The following is an 8,136-nucleotide window of genomic DNA, read 5'->3' on the forward strand; positions in this document are numbered from 1 at the left end:
TAACCTGTTACACTGACGTGTGGAGCCCACAAGTCAGGTTTGACCCCAGTCAGCGCTGTTGACTTGTTGACGCAAGCATGACGCAGTGATGACGTAGTTATTTTTTTCTGGTTTTAATTAAATCAGGAAATTCCAGAAAATGATATAAACTTCAAAAATTCATAGAAATTCAACCGTAGCTCAGATTGAAATAAGTTATATATGAAAAATGATCAGAAAAATTCAATCTATCCATCTGTACCATTTTCATGCATGAAAAACCAACTTATACATGTTGTATATGAGGGAACACATGAATGGCATTTATAAAGGCTTATTTTGGAGTTGCATTTGAAACTTTGGTTCAAATGGACTTCATGCAAAAAAATGCTAGATGCATTAACTCAAACAACATCACATACTCATGTCATGTTCATGCATCATAATGTTGCATATGATTGTGTTTTGATTGCCGACACCGTTCCTTCTCGATAGGTCCTGCTCCGGAGAGTGCTCCAGAGTACCTGTCTGAGGAGCAGTGCCCCCCCTGTTGATCTACCAGGCAAGCAAACCCCCTTGTTCATTTCGATACAATCCTACTCTATCGCTCCTGCTCTCATTTATTGCATTAGGACAACAACGATTCAACTGCTACTTTGTGTTGCGGTAGTTGAACCCATTCCTCTGCATGACCTGTCATTGCCACAGTAACTAGTTGAAACCCACTAGCATGTGTAGGAGTTGATTGAAGCCATTGTTGTGTTCCTACCATGCCATGCTTGCTATTGCTTAGAGTGTGTCAGGTATGATTCATTGGGAATGAATTCGAGTACAGTGCTATGTTTTGATGTTGAGAGTTAAGCGTGTGAACACGATTTAGTAAAGGTAGCGGTGAGAGGCCATGTAGGAGTACATGGTGGGTTGTCTCACTAGAACCGTCCTTAAGCACTGAGTTCTATGTATGTTGTCCAATGACTCGATACTACCACACATTGGGTTCCGGTAACTCGACCCCTCTCGACTTATTAACCAACTTGATCTTTGTCCAGGAGTCGCAACTAGTTTCTGGTGTTTGTAGGTAGTGTTAGTAGTCTACCAAGTGGCACCCGGCCAGGTGGGCTTGGGACAGACTAGGCAGAGTGGCACGGTGTACCAAGTGGCACCCGAATGGTGGGCTTGGGAACCCTTCTCACATCGTTTGGGGCCATGAGCGACACCCCAGCCGGATCTCCTTGCGGATGGAACCCGAATAAGCGATGAACCTGGATGAGAGACTTGTGTGGTTAGTCAGGTCGTGGCCAACACCCTCGCCAGGCTTCCGCTTGAAGGTTGTCGAGGTACATGACGTGTACATGGTGATAAGTGGTGAGAGCGTGTGTGAAGAAGTACACCCCTGCAGGGTTATCATGATCTATTCGAATAGCCGTGTCCGTGGTTATGGACTTCTTGGATGCTTACGTGGTACATAGACAACTTGAAGTGGATACTCTAAAATGCTGAAGACAAGTGTGAGTGCTATGGATGGCCTTCTCGTAAGAAGACGAGGATGAATCCATAGTAGTGTATTGATGTGGTGATTAGTTGACTCGTGTGCGCTGCCTCACCTCAAAGAAGTTTCTCGTTGTCATAGAACAGGATAGCCACTGAGTCAAAGCTGGCTTGCTGCAACTAAACCCCACATTACCTTCTTGATACAAATGCATGTACGATAGGATATGATGTAAGCCTTGCTGAGTACCTTTGTACTCACGTTTGCTTTATTTATGTTTTGCAGGTGAGACATCTGTCTCACTAGTAGTACCACTTGGACTTCGACGAGTAGCTTGTTACCTCAGCTACGATCTTGTACCCTTGGGAGGGACTTGTAGATAGTCAGGCTTCTTAGCCTTTTTCTTTTATAGTTGTCTGTACTCAGACATGTAATGCTTCCGTTGCTTGTATGCTCTGAATGATGGGTCATGTGACCCCTATTTGTATTTAATGCTATGTGGCTCTTCTGGGCCTTTATCTATATGAGTTGCGTTATGTTGTGATGCCATGTTGTACAGCACATACTTGCATGTTATGCGTACGTGTGATGTGTATTGCTATGTGTGGGATCCGACAATCTAGTTGTTTATCCTTGGCAGCCTCTCTTATGGGGAAATGTAGTCTAGTGCTTCCTTGAGCCATAGTAGTCCGCTACAGCCCGGTTCACCGTAGTCCTACTAGCCCAGCACTACTGCTCAGGACACTTGACTGGCCGGCATGTGTTTCACTTCGTTCATGTGTCTATTCCTTTGGGGAAATGTCACACGGTGACATCCGGAGTCCTGCCTAGCCTGCTACAGCCCGGGTTCCCCGGAGTCCTGTTAGCCCAGTGCTACAGCTTGGATTCACATGCTGCTGACCGACATGCTCGATGTGAATCATGTATGCCTGTCCCCATAGGTTAGTGCCGCTTTGGGTTCACGACTAGCCATGTCGGCCGGGGTTCTCTGTCATATGGATGCTAGCGACACAATCATATACGTGAGCCAAAAGGCGCAAACGGTCCCGGGCCAGGGTAAGGCGACACCCGTGGGAATACCGTGTGTGAGACCGCAAAGTGATATGAGGTGTTACCGGCTAGATCAATGTGAGTTGGAATCGGGGTCCCGACAACTTTGGTATCAGAGCCTGACTTCCTGTAGGATTTCCAAGCCAACCTGGTCGAAGTTGAGTCTAGAAATTCTTTAGCTATATAGGGGAATTGATTGTGGAAGGGAACATAAGGCTCTTTTTACTCCTTATACCTCATGCCTTCTGATTTAAGTCATCCTATCTTTCCTATGGGGTTAAGGAACTAGGCTTCCTCTTCTGTCTATCACAATCACGTGTTACTACTCCGTAGTCTCTTAGGATTGGTTGATCTGAGTCATATCCCAGTTTGAGTATCTCCGGTGTAGCCTGTTTAGTAATATTTTTGAACCTTGAGTGATGATGTTGAGTTTGGTGCTACCCGTCTTTGCAGAATGTTTCATTTTGAGCATTCTACTACCGTTATGCTGCCGGAATTGTCCTAGGAGTTTGAGAGATACTAAATTCTTGTGCTACCTTCTGCATCCTATAGTTGATGCTGAATCCATCCTTGTTTTCCTTGGTTTCGTTCTTCAGGATGTTGCCGGTTAACCGAAGTTCTATTGCTCGTAGCTGGAACCACGGAGATGGTAGGGATGAGGATCCTCCCGATCAGTCTTCGTTGGCAGAGTTCATGTTAGAGATGGAGAGGAACAAGCGTGAGTCTAACCGCTTGCTAGCACCTATTGAGGAGAACACCTCCCATCATCACAAAGAGTTTGTGTCCATTCATGACTTCATTGGCCTGAAACCACCTACCTTCCATCATTCCATTGAACCGCTTGATGCAGATGACTGGCTCCGTAGTATCACACACAAGCTGCGTTCTGCGAACGTAGCTGAAGGTGACAAGGTCACCTATGTTGCTTATCACTTGGAAGGTCCTGCTAGTATTTGGTGGCAGGACTATGAGGCTATGCTTCCAGCTGGCCAGATACCCACCTGGAGAGATTTCACTGAGGCTTTTCGCGAGCATCACACCCCTCTGGCTCTCATTGACCGCAAGAGAGAAGAGTTATGTAGTTTCACCCGGGATAAGATGGATGTTGATGCTTACAGCAGAGAGTTTGAGAACCTCGCCTGCTATGCTACAGAAGAGGTGTCCACGGACGCCAAGAAGCAGGCTAGGTTCCGAAAGGGTCTCAACCCCAAGTTGGGTCGTGATCTCCACTTGCATCATTGCAATACATTCCAGGCTCTTGTGAACAAGGCCATTAATGTAGAGACAGCTCAACTCACTTACGAGGAGTCTCGTAAGCACACCCGTGATTTGGGTTCTTCCTCCGGTTCTAGTTCTTAGAAGCGCCGGATTTGGGTTCCGAACTCCGCTCTTCCACCCAGTTATTCACCAAGGCCCTCTTATGTGGTGCCTCACCCAGTTCAGTTACATGCTCCACCCAGGCCTATAGGTAGACCGCTTGTCAATGCGGGTCCACGTCCTACCTCGGGGACTTGCTTCACATGCGGAGAGCCAGGACACTATGCACGTGACTGATCTCAAGCCAACTATGCTCCACCCCAGCCTGAGAAGTCTGTTGGTCGTGGTAAGCCATCACGCAAGATGATCAGTGTTAAGTCAGCTTCCAATGAACGTGGACATGTGCATCACGTCTCAGCTAGAGACACCCATGATGATCCGGATGTCGTTCTTGGTACACTCCTTGTCAATTGTCATCCAGCATCAGTTATGTTCGACACTGGAGCATCTCACTCCTTCATTTCTGAAAGCTATGCTAACTTGCACAACATTTCATTGTGTGATATGCCCTCTCCACTAGTCATTCAAACTCCTGGATCCAAATGGCAAACTTCTAGTGTAAGCCATGGTAATGAAATCCTTGTTGACAGACTTGTATTCCTTGCATCACTTATAGCCCTCAAGTCTATAGATATTAACACCATCTTGGGTATGGACTGGATGAAAGCTCATTATGCCAAGATTGATTGTTACACAAGGTCTGTTCAGCTTACACACCCATCTGGCAAGATAGTCACTGTCTCCACTAGAGTTGCAAAGCGCCAACTCTATTCTCTTAATGCCAACCCTCTTCCTGACCTTGAAGATATCCCGGTAGTCCATGACTTTCCAGATGTCTTTCCTGAGGAACTGCCAGGTATTCCACCTGACAGAGATGTAGAGTTTGTCATAGATCTTATCCCAGGAACCGCCCCAATTTCTAGGAGACCCTACAAGATGGCACCCTTAGAGCTAGCTGAGCTTAAGAAACAACTCGATGAATCCTTGCAAAAGGGTTTCATCCATCCTAGTTCTTCTCCCTGGGCTTGCCCCATCCTCTTCGTCAAGAAGAAGGATGGTACGGACCGAATGGTTGTAGATTATCGTCCCGTTAATTTGGTAACGATAAAGAACAAGTATCCGCTCCCCAGGATCAACGATCTGTATGATCAGCTCGCTGGATCCTCAGTATTTTCCAAGATGGATTTGAGGTTAGGCTATCACCAAATCAAGATCAAAAATGGGGACATTCCTAAGACAGCTTTTGTCACTCGTTATGGTCAGTACGAGTACACCGTCATGTCCTTTGGTCTAACCAATGCTCCAACTACATTCTCCCGCTTGATGAACTCGATCTTCATGGAGTACTTAGATAAGTTCGTCGTGGTTTACCTTGATGATATTCTTATTTACCCGAAGAACGAGGAAGAGCACGCCGAACATCTTAGACTTGTGTTAGAGAAACTCAGAGAGCACCGTCTTTATGCCAAGTTCTCCAAGTGCGAATTTTGGTTGCCATAAGTGACCTACCTGGGCCACGTGATATCTGGTAAGGGCATTGCTGTCAATCCCGAGAGAGTTCAGGCCGTTCTTGATTGGACTCCGCCTGAAACAGTTAAGCAAGTTAGGAGTTTCCTTGGTCTAGCCAGTTATTGTCGCCGCTTCATTGAGAACTTCTCCAAAGTGGCCAAACCTCTCACGGAACTTCTCAAGAAAGATAAAAAGTTTGAGTGGTCCCCACAGTGTGAGCACAGTTTTCAGGAACTGAAAAGACGCCTGATTTCTGCTCCCATACTTGTGCCACCGGATTTCACTAAAGACTTTGTTATCTACTGCGACGCCTCACGACAGGGACTAGGTTGCATTCTTATGCAAGATAGTCATGTGATTGCCTATGCATCTCGACAGTTGCATCCACATGAGGAGAATTATCCTACACATGATTTAGAGCTTGCAGCCGTAGTCTATGCACTTAAGACATGGCGACATTACCTTCTCGGTAAACGTTGCAAGATATACACCGACCACCAGAGTCTCAAGTATATCTTCACCCAACCAGATTTGAACCTTAGGCAAAGACGTTGGTTGGAGTTGATCTCAGATTATGACTTAGGGATTACCTACACCCCAGGCAAGGGAAATGTCATGGCTGATGCGCTAAGTCGTAAGTCCTATTGTAGCAATCTCATGTTGCAGCAGGGCCAACCACTTCTCCATGAGGAATTATGTAAACTTAACCTTCACATTGCTCCTCACGGATTCCTTTCTACCTTGGTGGCGAAACCTACTCTTGTGGATCATATCATAGAAGCCCAGAAGCATGATACGGGGATTACCCGGATCAAGAGAAACATTGCTAAGGGCATTGCTGGTAGTTTCTCTATAGATGATCGAGGTGTTGTTTTCTTCGGGAATCGCCTGGTGGTCCCCAAGAAGCAGCATCTTCGGCAACTAATCCTTAAGGAGGACCATGAATCTCCTCTCATGATTCATCCCGGTAGTACTAAGATGTATCAGGACCCGCGCCAGAGGTTCTGGTGGACTAGGATGAAGAGATAAATTGCTTAGTTTATTGCTAATTGTGACGTTTGTCGTCGCGTTAAGGCAGAGCATCAAAGGCCTGCTGGCACCCTTCAGCCTTTAGCTATTCCTGAATGGAAATGGGATAAAGTTGGTATGGACTTCATCACCGGCTTTCCCAGGACCAAGAAAGGGAATAATGCTATCTTCGTAGTCATTGATCATCTTTCAAAGTGGCTCACTTCCTACCTGTTCGAGAGAGTATCACTGCTAGTCAGCTCGCTGACTTATATATTTCTCGAATAGTGTCACTTCATGGTGTTCAAGTAGAGATCAATTCAGACCGTGGTAGTCTTTTCACCTCTCATTTCTGGGAGAGTTTCCAAAGTGCCATGGGCACCCATCTTTCCTTCAGTACCGCTTTCCACCCTCAATCAAGTGGTCAGGTGGAAAGGGTCAACCAAATTCTCGAAGACATGCTTAGAGCTTGTGTTATCTCCTTCGGTATGGATTGGGAGAAGTGTCTTCCCTTCGCCGAGTTTGCTTATAACAATAGCTACCAATCCAGCCTCAAGAAAGCTCCTTTTGAGGTTCTGTATGGACGAAGATGTCGAACACCTCTGAACTGGTCAGAAACCGGTGAAAGACAATTATTTGGATCGGACATGATTCAGAAGGCAGAAGAGCAAGCTCGCATCATTCGTGAGAATTTGAAAACAACCCAATCTCGTCAAAAGAGCCAGTATGACCGTCGTCATAAGGAAGTGGCTTATGAAGTTGGCGACAAGGCTTACCTTCGGGTTACTCCTTTGAAGGGTACCCATCATTTCGGTATCAAGGGCAAGTTGGCTCCTTGTTATATTGGTCCCTTTCTCATTCTCGCTAAACGAGGAGAGGTTACCTACCAGTTGGAACTACCCCCACATCTTTCTCGAGTTCATGATGTCTTCCACGCCTCCCAACTCAGGCGTTGCTTCTCGGATCCCATCCGCGGAGTGGACCACGAAACGCTTGATCTCCAAGATAACCTCACTTATCGAGAGTACCCCGTCCGCATTCTGGATCAAGCAGAGCGTGTCACTCGGCGTCATAACATCAAGTTTCTCAAGGTTCAGTGGTCTCATCATTCCGAGAGAGAAGCTACTTGGGAGCGTGAAGATCGTCTTCGACTGGAGTACCCCACTTTCTTTCCGCCAACTCTTGAATCTCGGGACAAGATTTTTTCGAGTGGGGGCGAGTTGTCACATCCCTAGTTCTGGTATGACCTAGACCAGCTAGTCATTTGTGCATCATGTTTAAATTCCATTTAAATTTGAAATGGGGATTTGTGAAACCCTCAGAATCATTTCTGGAAATGACCCAGATAAAAATTGCTCCAAAAAGGTTCAAGAAAATGTTCATGTTGCTCTCTGAAAAAATTGGACAGAGATAAAAATCAAATCAATATTTTTAAGAGCTCATAAGTATTTATTTTGGGCATTTGGAATTAATCCAGTAATTATTTGCTTTGGATATATATTTGCCATATATATAATATATGTCCAAAAATTCTGAATTTTGGTGAGGGGCTTTCGATTAATCCCTTAGGTCCCTGCAAAATTTGACAGAATTAAATAAAATGGTTTAGTTTTATTACTAAGTCAGAACAAATGTCAGAAAAATAAAAAAGAAAGCAAAAGTGGAGAAAGCTTACCTGGGCCGACCTACCTGGCACCGTGCAGCCCAGACGGCCCACTGGCCCAGTGCCAGTCGTCGTTGTCCTCGCGCCAGTCGGACAGGCGTATGGCCGACGCGCGCGCACC

This window comes from Triticum dicoccoides, chromosome 5A (genome assembly GCF_002162155.2).
Source record: "Triticum dicoccoides isolate Atlit2015 ecotype Zavitan chromosome 5A, WEW_v2.0, whole genome shotgun sequence".
NCBI lineage: Eukaryota > Viridiplantae > Streptophyta > Magnoliopsida > Poales > Poaceae > Triticum > Triticum dicoccoides.